The sequence below is a fragment of the Apteryx rowi genome, unplaced genomic scaffold (genome assembly GCF_003343035.1).
Source record: "Apteryx rowi isolate R43461 unplaced genomic scaffold, aptRow1 scaffold_176, whole genome shotgun sequence".
Lineage (NCBI taxonomy): Eukaryota > Metazoa > Chordata > Aves > Apterygiformes > Apterygidae > Apteryx > Apteryx rowi.
In genome coordinates, this window is record NW_020448041.1 from 685,328 (window position 1) to 697,697 (window position 12,370).

Consider the following 12,370-nt stretch of genomic DNA (forward strand, 5'->3'; position numbering starts at 1 on the left):
AGCACTTTGATCTGAGTTTGGCTGGGCTCTGGAGAGAAAGATTTCTCTTTCAACTCCGGCATGTCCTGCACCTTTCCAAGAGAGGAATATAAAGAGTTTGGGTTGTGTTAAGAGGGGGGTGGAGGCAATTCTTATCTTTGGGGTCTGCTCTGGGTGGTACAAATAGAAAGGAAAGACAACTGCTTAAAAGCAGAGACTTTTCTGGGAGCAGGGATCCGTAATAACATTTTCGGTTCTTATAAAGTAGGAATCTTCCTATTATCATTCAAGACAAGGCAGCAAGAACAACCAGCTTACCCTTAAGGGAGAAATGACCATGGTAAGTCACCACTGCACAGCTGGTTTTTGCCTTCCTAGGGCAAGAAGGGATGGGAAACTGTAAAGGAATGGCTGCTCCCGTGTCTCTGGCCTGAATTGCTAGCCTGCACTGCAGCTAGCCATGCTGGTAAGAAGGGTCAAACTGTCCTTTCCAGGAGCTGAGAAACTGAAGTCACCTTCCTGCACCTAAAATTCTCTCTAGGTTGACAAATATTTTTACTCCTTGCACCAAAATACAAAAGCTGGCAATTCAAACAGCACCGGATTTGGGAAATTTGTTTATTTGATGATCTTTTTGAAGCCTCCCTTAAGAAGYGTGAGTTTTGCCGGCCTTTGCCAGCTGCTCTCTGGCTGTGGCTGCGGAGGTGGGCATTTCACACGTCTGAGTTGCAATTTTCCAAAGAGGCGAAATTTTCAGGGCAGCGGATTTCCCCGGATGCTCCTGCTCAGCAGCTCTCTCCGGCACCTTCTTTGCCAAATGCATTTTTGACACAATCCTGCGGGCAGGGTTCTGGCACATCCACCCGGATCAGGCAAGCACGATTATGCACACAGTGAGGCATTTGGCGYGCGGCTCCACAGCACCAGGAGCGCGCTGGCACCGCTCCGCTGCAGCCAGCGGACTGGCGCTGGTTTACTCCGGTTGACAGCCTTCCTGAGATTTTCCAACAGGAATTTCTGCAGCAGGCACGATGCAGTCATTTGGGGCAAGACCTCTGCTCTAGGGCATGTTATGCATTAGCTGAACAGCTGTTTCCTAGAAATGTTTTTGGATCACTGGATGACACTTACAAATACACTGTTTTTTGGTCAGCAAGGCCCTGTTTCTGGAATAGCAAAGTCAGCTCTGGAACAACCATATTTCTAGTTGGGCTTGTGCTTCAAGACCAGCTGTGGCCAAGCCTTTCCATCCCTCTGCAAATATCAGTCCCATTAGGAGATTATCGTGCTCTTAGAAGCTTTGGTCTAATTTGTATTTTGTGTTCAAACTGGGTTTGCTGTTGAAATTTTCCTGGGTAGGTGGTGAGGTAACTCCCTAGTATCTCTGGTTGCCTTCAGTACAAGCACATTAACTTAACAGCACACTTTTCACCAAATATGCATTTTAGCTGAGCCAGAGGGCTAAAACAAAATTCTGATGCTTTCTCCTCATTAATTTCTCTGTGCAATTGTGAGAGGCAGTGGCTGAGACTTCTCCAGAATCACTGCCTCACTGGCCTCGATGCAGAAAGAGATTTTAGTGATACCACCATGCAGATAGGAGTTTACTGTTAACAAATAACAAATAGCAGGACTGAACAGGAATGTGCATGTTGAAAACCCAGTTCTGCAAAGAGGAATCTGATTTTGCTAAGGTAAGACTGCTGTTGGAGTATTTTGGCTTAGACTTGTTTCGTGACTGGCTCCTAGGTATCCTTGGTCAACTAGGTTCAGGCCCTTCAGACTCAATTCATGCATTTGCATGCAAGCAAGTTCTCGAAACTGAAATCTTCAAAAATCTGTAAATCAGCTCTGGCAGTGGATTTGAACCCAAAGATGAAGTTGTCTGCTACTGTTGGCTGGGAACTAGCTAAAGACAACCTGTTTCAGAATGAAAAAATTACATCAGTGATGGCCTTGTATGCMTAGATTTCAGCTCTTTCGGTCAGGCTTGGAAGCAGCTCATATGCATTGTCACATGCTCTACCACCAGCTCTCTGCAGGTGATAGTACTTTCTTCTCCARACTCTCAACTCTCCTTCCTAATGAGAAAGGTAAATATCTGTCCGCTGTTGGGATGAAGTACAGACAAGAAGTTCAGGGAAAGAGGGTGAATGGAGGGAAGCCCACGCAGAGATTACTCTGTGCTAGCCTGTGATCTGCAGGCTGTGAACTGTCCTGTTCATCTCCTTGAAGGCATAGCTCTGATGTGCAGCACTGAGGACTCGTTTTCCCAGGATGTTTTAACTAGATGATTATCTCTTTTTAGGAGCAAAGAGGGGGAGGGACACAAAGATGCACAGGTCAGTGTGGGCAATGCCTCATTTTTTTSTTCCAAAGAGATGAAATAGAAGAGGAAATCCATAGTGCTTGGGGATGTCCACGTCCCAGTGAGGGAAACTTAACAGAAWTAAGATGCAGCACAATCTCACTTAGCACATCTGCAGTGTATTGTGACGGCTTCTCATTTTGCTGACTTGGACGGGGACAGAAAGACTTTATTTTGTGGTGGGAGCTGGAAGAGCATTACACTTGATTCTGCACTTGCAGATGCCAGGCCCAGGTCAGAATAATCACGGCAGAAAGGAGCAGCTCTGTCTGGATGAGCAGCTCACTCCTTGGATGCAGTAGTGTCCCACCCGCCAAGAGGGGCAGCCTGTGGGTACCAGTTCTGCAAACCTCTCTGTGCCATTAGCAAATTGGGTGCAATATGAAGCTAAATATAGCAGGCATTACTATAGGCAGGTAGGGAATCAATGTCTTAATTTGTAGTAAGGCAGTACCTGAACTGGCTTTCAGGAATCTCAGTTTTGTACATAACCTGCCTCACACAGGAGGAAAGGTTTTCCTGAACTGGCAATACCCTGTGTGCAATATCTTGTTGAAACACATCCCGAGTGACACCTGAGGTCACTTATCATGTTATGAAAACTTGCTTGTGATGTGTAGGGCATGAGAGATTGGATTCATGGAGCAGCTGAGCTGAGATAGTTTATTGTAAAACACTGAGGCACAGGACAGCTATAGCTCTTAAATGCCTGCTTGGTGGTTTGTATCCTTAACTACTCATGAAGCCACAAACAGGGTTGGATCTGTGGTGTGGGCTGTAGCTTGGATTTTGTGATAAAAGAATGCCTGACTACTTATTTTCTATGCTAATATTGGTAGAAAAATAACTTAATACAACACAACTTTTTCAGATCTGAATTCTGTTTCTCATACTCACAGAATAGCCTAAAGCTTTCTTTGGGTTGTACAATAATCAAATTAGTCCTTGCGTTTTACTAACAAGTCTCCCGCTGTGCATAGCAGTCCCTGCTAGCAAACAGCCAGACAGAGACATGCAAACAGAAACATGTTCCTTCGAAACATGTGGTGCTATCTATACTGAAAATGATCAATAAAGCTGGATTGGTTTCACTTGCAGTTTGTTTTGAAGGAAGAAGCAAAAAGCAACATATTGTAACATTAAAACACCCTATAGCAATGCTTTCAAAACGCAGGGTTTCAAGTGCGGGTGTTAAAAAAGCAACTGAACTCTCAGTCACTGTTTTCCGCAGGAACGTGCAGTGGCAGTAACAGAACAGAGACAAGGCAAAGCAAAACGCTCCTTCAGGCCCTGAGCCACCCAACTGCTTTGCAGCAAAGTCCGAAAGGCGAACCCGAGAGGTATCGCAGGACGTGAAAACTTGCATGAGATGATTGTCCCGCTCTTCCGCCAGCCCTAAGCGTCGGCAGCGGATGTTTCAGCGCCGCTGGCTCTGCGGGAGCCCTTGCTCCGCGGTGCGCGCGGTGCGCGCGGTGTGCGCGGAGCGCGAGCCGGCGCCGCTGCCGCCTCCGCAGCGCGCCCGCGCCTCTAGAGGGCACCGCAGGACGCGGTTTGCAGCCGCGAAGTCGTCGAGCCGCTCGCTCTCTTGCTTGTTTACTCACTTGCATTTTATTTATTTATTTATTATTATTATTATTTTTAAATTTTTCTTTCTTTCTTTTTTTCTTTCTTTTTTTTGAGTCCAGCCGGGAAAAGAGGGGCGTTGGGGAGGACTGTGCCGGTGCGCACTGCTCCCCCGACGGGGCCGTCTGCAGAGAGGCGCCGTCTGGAAGGAGGAAGGCGTTTGCCGAAGACCCAGCATCCAGGTGCCCATTGCTATGACTTTACAGCCCGGCAAAGCCGCTGGTAGAAGCCAGCAGCTTATGGTGTGTGTGTGTGTGTGTGGTCTTCTTGGGGGGGGGGCGGGATTAGGAAATATAAACAAAACCCTAAGTTCTGCTTCCACCCAGGGCTGCCTCCTTTTCACTTGAAATGAGTTTCTGCTGTCAGGCTGAAATCTGTTTTCTGTGCAGGTCTGTGCAAGCAYGGCAGGACTTACACCGGAGGGCTCCACTGTCCAGGTCCCCACATACGTTCAAGCAGTTGCACATGGAGAYGACTCCACGTCAACCGGTGAATCTGGGTGCCTCGATTTCTGGATTTCCATTTCAGGTGCCTGAGCATAACTGGAGAATGTGCTGAAAGGAAATGTCAAGTTCTTCAAGCTGTTTCAGATGGGGCAGATGTAGCTCTAAGATGTGCTGGTTATAAATTGGGTTGTCAAGTCTTTGCTTGCCAGCTCAGCCACTGATTTGAAATTAAACTAGGCAAAATAAAGTCCTGTGATGCTGACCTGTAAGTATCTCACAAGGAAACAGCTTGAGATGGAGACAAGAATTTAACTTAATCATATTTAGAAAGCAAAGAAGCAGAAATTACAGCATCATTGGAGTCACTGAAAGTTTTGTGAGTTGCCTTCCTGCAGTCTTAATAAAAGATGGATAAACAGGTTCTAAAAATATGTGAAACCACCACACCTAAACCCTAGCCCATTCCTAGCATTAAAATGTTAAATTAAAATGAGATGTTTTCAAAGGCTTTAAAATGTTTGGTGATTATTTATATGATGGTAGTGCCTTCAAGCCCAAACAAAATCAAGGTCCCACTGTCCATGCACAGCTCTTAGCATCTCAGGAGCCGGGACTGCGCTTTCAGAAACGTTAGTGTACGGCATCTTTTAAAATCACGCCGCTTGTTGCAAAGGCTTGAGATGGTTTTAGGGACCATTCTTAGACACTGACTAAGATTTTTAACTCCCTCCTACATTTCTTTTTTTCTCCTAAATCTATTTCCCCTTGTGTTAAAGGCCTTTCAGGCCCCCGTTGAACCTGGCGAGGCAGGACAGGTAGCAGCTGTGGGGCTGCCTCAGCGTGAGCCCGGACTGGGCTCCCCAAACTGCCATGGCCAGAGGGTGCCTTGAGGAGCCTGGGGTCATCTGGGCAGGTGCCTGGGGCCTCTCCACTCCTAAGGCACCCAGGATTATGGAAAAAGACAGGTTATGCCATTTTTAGCTCTGTCTCCTGATAAGCTGCAAGATGTCTAGTCTATTTCTAAAAAGCAAACTCTTGCCACCTCTCCTACAAGTCCTGTAAACCCTGACTGAAAATTTTRCATGCTTATTGGGAGTGTGCTAGGCCTGAAACCGAGTTTGGCCCATCCATACAAGTAGTATTTGAAAGACCGTTTTCAGTTCATGTGCCTCTGTCATCCGTTTGGTGTTTGGTGCTTGTGTATAATCCCGTCATTACACTTTACTAGCACAACTATGTATGAAATGTGTTTGTTTGTTTGTTTCGGGGCGGGGGGGGAGGAGGAGTTGCATATGTGTCTGAATATTGGCTGATGAAATTTCAAGTTGTGCACCTAGGCAAGATAGTCCCAGTAGCAACTTGCTGATGGGGGACACTCTTTGTTGCTTCTTTGCTCGCATGCCAGCATGCCAGTCAACAGCGGCTCTTTACATGGTTGGTCAGATATGCCAGCTCTGAAGGACCAGCAGTGTGACCATAGGTTCTGCATTGCCTCACGGTCAACCAATATTGTGCTTTTTAAATCTTTGCAAATCATCTGACTTTTTTCCATGAAGATAACCCTCAAACCACATTCAACTAGTGATACATGCAGAGATTTTTGTGCTAGTTCCTGAAGTTTTGTAAACAAAATGAGTAAAATAAATTAACTGATTAGATTAATCTTTCTTACCCACTTGGCTCCAATATGGGGGCAAAGGTTATTTTACCACAAGTATTTATTTTACTGGTTATGATTCAGCTTGCTGACTGTTGCCATATGACCAGAACAAATTTGCTGTCATAACTAGAAAACCATTAACAACCATTTTATCAGTCAAATGTCTGAAATCTCCTTGCTGTTCTAATGCATGCCTCCAACATGGAGGGCTGCTAAATTGAATGGCCTATTCGCTTTCTGCTTCCCCTTTGAACCTTTTCACTTCCTCTTCAGAAGAGTTAAACAAACTGCTTGATGTATTTTACACTGAAATCAAAAACCTCGTATGGAAGGTGAGTAGTTCGCTGAATGTCCTGGAGGGGCTCAGTCATACTTGTAGGCTTAATGCTGGCTGTGACCGCCAGGTTGGAGCCATGCATATGTACTTGAGTCTTAAATAACCTGAATCTCACTTAGGCCCTCTTTGGTTATTGCTTTGCATATTCAGGTTGCAAGCGGTGGCAGCTGTGTGCAAGGCTGAGCCTCGCTGCCCCCAGTGCATCGGCTGCATGGGGCAGAGCAGGTCCTGGACCAGGAGGATGGAAGTCCCTCAGCCATCTGGCTCCAACCGAAGGAGACCTTACCGTGCTGTGCGTGCCCAGCTGAAGGCCCTGTAAACATCACCAGTGGCACAAACAGCCTGGAGTGACAATGAGAACCAGGTGCTATTTTCATTTCAAATAGTTCTCCAAAAGAAAAAACACTTGAAAGTCGCAGTGATGTAATCAGAAATAATCCTGGAACAGATAGTGAAAAGTTCTCTTCCCAATGCACGAAAAGTCAATTACCGTGATATTAAATACCTGCTGGGAGACATCATCATAATGGGAACAATCAGGTCATTTGAATAGCCAAATATGCTTTTATGCTATATTTGTTTACCTTGTGGAACGTATCTGAGATATGCATGTAAATGCTGAAGCGTATTTCTTGTTCGGCACAGTGATCCCTCCTCCCTCAATTATCAGTATGGTTCCTTGTTTGTACCTGTCAAAGGTTGCAGAAACCTACAACTGTTGGTTTAAGCAAATATGCAGTTCTTTGCCAACAGGAATATCCTGTTTAGTGGAGCTTTCTAAGGTGCCAGTTATATGCACATAGCCGTATATTGCCACAACAGACCATTAGATCAAAAACCTAGGAGGCATCCTTCTAGTAATTGATCCCTTAAACATCTCTACTAGAAACGTAACTATTTGTCTAACTGCAGGTGCTGATTTTTCTCTGTTAATGTCGGGTGCAGTTCCCAGTCACGGGCCAGCAGGTTTGAAAGCCTCTCTCCATGCAAAGAGCCAGGCGAAGTGTGATCGCGTCTGGGTGTAAATGAAGGCAGCTGAGCGTGAGGCCTCCGACAAACCTGAGCCTTGCTTGAGCTGCAGTTTAGCAGGGAAACAGGTAAACACACAGGCATGATCCCAGTCCTTACGCTCAGTCCTACACCAGAGCGATTTCAGCCTGAGCATGCAAAGCAGGTGGGAATAGGGAAGTGATCCTTGTTCTTCTTCTGAGTGTAGGAAACTGAAACACAGAGAGGCTCTGGCACTAATTCAGCAAGGTGCTTAAGCCCATATTTAATTTTTAAGCTCTGAAATGCGTGGGTGGAATCTGGCTCCACAAAGTCAAAGGCAAAACTCACATGAAGCAGGATTTTTACCTTCTCTGTACTATGAAAGTGCTTTGGGAGGGAAATAGCTTGCCTGAGGTCACCCTGGGAGTCTGTGGCAGAGCTGGGAATTGACGCCAGGTCTCTGGAGTCCCAAACTAGTGCCTGAACCTGTTTTTAACCAACTGCACTCTTCCCCCCAAAGCATTGTTGGCCGTACTTAGATACCCTGGATATCTTTGAGTCACTACAAGCCTGACCTTTCTTCTGGCCATTTTTGTAGGGTTAGATGAAAATACAGCTTTTATTCCATCCTCCAAGTTATATTTAAAAAATGATGTAAAGAAACCAACTCTACCGAATGCCAGCACATGGAGGAGAGCGTTATGTGAGGTACGTTACAGAACCTCCCACATCCTGGACTGAAGAAGCGTACCACTAAGAGCCAAGAACTGCTGCATGCACATCGGTTTACGCAGGTAGCCTATTGCTGTGCTGAGCTGAGCGCTCTTCTTCGGTTTTAAAAGCAGAAGGGGACTGCTGCGCTGGGCAGAGCCAGCCAACGCGCCCTGCGCAGACCTCAGGGCCGTCCCCAGAGACCCCCACACCGCGGCGCCGGAGGCTGGGGTAGGCTCGCTCCTCTCCAGGGGGGCCGCGTTTTGCCCCAGGGGCACGCATCCAAAGCTAGCAAGCTGCTCAAAACGCCCTGGGGCCAGTGTCAGCCTGAGCACTGTTTCTGAGGTGTTGCCTCTTGCTGTCCTCAGGCCTCTCCCAGTCTGTTTTCGTGCCGGTGTAAGGAGGCAAGCTGCCGGCACTCCCCTCGGTGCAGCGGACGGTCTGCGCCGGAGGGAGGTGCGCGGGGCTGAGCTCCCTGGGAGCTGCAGTCCTCACGGGGGCACTCGAAAGCAATTAATCATGGGCTTGACGAGCTGCTCCGATGCTCTTGGACTGCTGAGTCTAGCTTTTACCTGTGCTGCCCGATTCTCATTTACGTTCTGGTTGTATTGCCTTACTCTGTCAGCGAAAAGAGACTTTTAGGGTGAAGTCTGCACCTCTAAAACCCACTTACCCTGCTGGATTATCTCAATATTTCTAAGCCAGACAGATGTGAATGCAAAAAGTGTTGTCTAATCTGCTAGTGCTTGCTAAAAAGCTTTCATCCAGCCTCCAAGTACAAGCAAGTGGTACCTCATACTAATACCTTCTTTCATCTATCAGCAATACTTCCTGTTGTTTTCCTTATACAAAACACTAGCATTAAAAGGAAAGAAGAGAACTTCCAAACATCTGGAAACATGATTATTCTCAGCATTCAATTAGTGGTTATTCACTCCTGAAAAAAACAGCATACAGGTTTTCTCACCTAGGAGAAAGKCAGTAACTCTTTCTTGCTTGTTGCTTCAACTCAAGCTGGGCCAAATTCTGCTCATGAGGCCTTCAGAAACCATGGACAGCTGTATCTCTGTAGGGCCTGATTCAGCAAGGTAATAAAACATGTGAACAGCCCCTGAGACATGATGAACAAACCCTGGGTAACATACGTGCTTTCCAAAACCAGAGCACAAGGAAGAACACAAACACAGCTGAAGGTTTTCATGAGTGACTAATGATTCTGGATGTCTTAGTAACTGAAGATGCTATGAAGTATGTGCAGTATGTGCARTTATAAGGGTGCTGATTACTTTGCCTCTGAAAATCCAGGCCTCTTTATGAGACTATTCAGGCATTAAAGCAGTGCAGTTATGATTTATTTCTGAAATGCAAGCAACACACTGCTCTCAAAAAGGAAAGGGTTGGATTCACTTCCTCTGACAGGGATGTGCAACTTGTTCATTTTGGCTTTGGTTGGTGCTGGCATGGGGCACAGAGCGTTGAACTTCCTCTAGCTTTCTACCAAAGTGGTGTCCCAGAAGCTGGTAACCCATCAGCCTGGTGGATGAACTTCCCTGCTGGAGGGAGGCAGTTGCTGAGAGGCCAGCTCTTATTTCCAGCCATGATTTCCTGTTCATCTGAGTATGAACGAGGGCACCGTCTTGGCAGGCACCATTGCACTGGTAGCCCACCAGTATTGGGGGCATCGGCAGGACTGTCCGCCTTGGCTGGTGCACAGCACACTGGTCTCCGCGCTTGCGTATTTACAACAGAGCAAAGTTTCCCTCGCTCTGTGCTGGGAGAGGCTGCCCAGAGAGGTCTACGGGCCATGCGCTTTCTGCCCTGGGTTTCACACAAACTACCCTAAAACCAAGCTATCATCTTCTTAAAAATAGTCTTGTGGGGACCCTGCACTTCCGCATTTGAGGTTAGGGCATGCGCGTGTGTACGTACGTGTTAGCACCCTTTCAGCCCACTGCTAATTACGCCGGCTGTGTTCAGAGCAGCAAGGAAGGCAGAGGCATGCCTCAGGGTCCCAAATCAGGTGTCAAAACCTACCGTCCTGAAAGGGCCCTATTCCCTGCTGCTACCCCCACTCCTGGCCATGAGTCCTGTGTCCCTGCTCACGATGGTAGGGGTGGCTAAGGATATAGCCTTAAGTCTGTGTTTCTCCCTCTCAAGTGTACGTGGAAAGACAGAGCACAGGAAAGAAGCAAAAACATTGGTTAATTGCGGGACCCAAATCCCTTCCAAATGGAGAGCTTAACTTTTTTTTTTTTTGCCCCTGCCAAGAACATATGTATTTTGTATAGATTTAATTACATGATACAAGAAAGGAAAGATTTGCCCAGATACTATGGTGATGAGTGCCATAGAAATGCCTATAAATAAATAAAAACACAGAGCAAAACCAGACATCTGCAGCAGAATATGAAAAAAAGAAGAAGAAAAAAAACCTGCCTGGAGTTTTCTCCACAGTCCATCATGTTAAGGAAACAAAAGCTCACCGCAGCCTCTTTTTGACATTGTGATTTTAGGCTCTGATGTGCCTTTGGAGTTGTTCCTTCTGTTGCCCTCAAGAATCACAAGTTGGGCACTAATTTATTTGCATTCCCCGTCTGCTCCTTCCTGATGCTGCTGTGAAGCCTCATCACCTGAGAATTTGTTTGTGAATACTAAATAATGAGCATCCAGAGCTCTGGGAACCTCTTGAACTTTTCTGCCGTTTGAATTGGGAGAAAAATTAGAGCTTTCACTCATATCCCGAGTTGAAAATCCTGTCTGCATTATACATTTTCCTCACTGTATCAAGGAAATAAGACGAAGCCCTACAGGGCCATGAATCGTGTTTTGTGACCCGCTTTTTCATTGCATTCAGTAGATGTGAAGAGCACCCACCACGTTTCTGAATGAGGCCCCCTTGCCACCTGATTTCCGATTCCTCCTGTTGTGTTTTTGAGCCTTTCACCTCAACTCCTCTTGTCTAGCAATATGTGCTTTGTCATTTCACTTAATCCACGGGACTTCTTCGAGGGCTGGGTCATTACGAGCGACACTCAGCTGTGAAGCGAGAGCTCCATCTCCCAAGCAAAACTATTTTCTTGGCTCCACTGCACAGCCATGAATTCCCTTGCGCTCAACTGGCAAGGTTAAACGCTGTCATCGCAAAGCAGAGAGGGAGAGGGAGACAGAGGGAGAGAGGGAAAGAGAGCAGCGAGAGCTGGAACAACAGCAGCAGACCCAAACTACTTCAAAGAATTACCATCCGCTCCGACTCAGAACAGCTCTGGTTTTGATTCGTTTGTATACAAAGGGGGAGGAAATCAGAACAGCTGCTGCTCTACTATCCCCTCTAGCATTGCTGAGCCGTTTTGGCTGTCTGCAAGTTTTCTTCCTACCAGCTTCTCTCCCGTTTCCGCATCCCTCTCCCAGGAGCCGCACAGCCGGCAGCAGAGCGCACCCAGAGCCCCCAGTGCCTGCAGCCACTGGCGTCCTGCGGCGCGCTCGCCGCGAGTCCTGCCGTGGAAAAGAGGGAGGCAGGGCTGGCGCGGTGTCACTGCGATCGTCCTGGGAGGTTTGTCCTTCTGCTGCCACTTCGCTTCCAAGAGCCAGGCAGTGCCAGACGACAGGCAGCGAAGGAAGGCTGAGCAATCTGCAGAGTGACTTCCCTGGCTCGGAGGAAATTTATGGATCAAGTCCTATATATGATGCACACCTGGAGACAAAAAGAGCTTTCTTTTCTGACTTGTGCCACTCTTCTCCCTGGTGAATTGCATCCATGGACAGTCAATATTTATTTAAGTGACTAACTCCAGCAGAAAATTGGAGGTAAACTCTGGCATCTTCTGTTTCGTACAAAATAAAATGCTGGGCAAAGCCAGTCAGAAAACAGCCTCTGGCTTAGCTGGTGGTTTGGGCAATATTTAAATCATTCCTCTGGTCTGTATTCTCCCATACTGCCCCCCTCCCCCTTTCCTCCCTCATCCCTTTGCCTCATTCACACATGCTTCCAATTTTCGACCCTGAAGATTCAGATCTTAAACTTTTTCAAAGTGCTACCTATTTTTATAATGGTTTGGATTTGCCTGTGTGGTTCATTTGCTTAGCCCCAAATCAGCATAAACTCTAACCTCATCTCAGCATGGGGATTTACCTGTAACCATCAGAATTTGGCTTGCTAATGAAGTAGTCGGATTCCCAGACAGCTAAGATTCGCCTTGATCACTTCTTAGAAAGCTAATTCTTTCATCTAGAACAAATTTCAGTCCCCTGTGCAAAGG

General features: G+C 46.8%; 1 long non-coding RNA gene across 1 annotated transcript; it reads left to right on the plus strand.

Annotated features, from left to right (window-relative positions):
* Positions 1 to 4,037: 4,037 nt before the first annotated feature.
* LOC112963769 lies at positions 4,038 to 9,736 on the plus strand. The gene is made up of 3 exons (XR_003252708.1): positions 4,038 to 4,152; positions 4,360 to 4,498; positions 6,564 to 9,736. It is a non-coding gene; the product is annotated as an uncharacterized LOC112963769 (long non-coding RNA).
* The last annotated feature ends 2,634 nt before the right edge of the window (positions 9,737 to 12,370 follow it).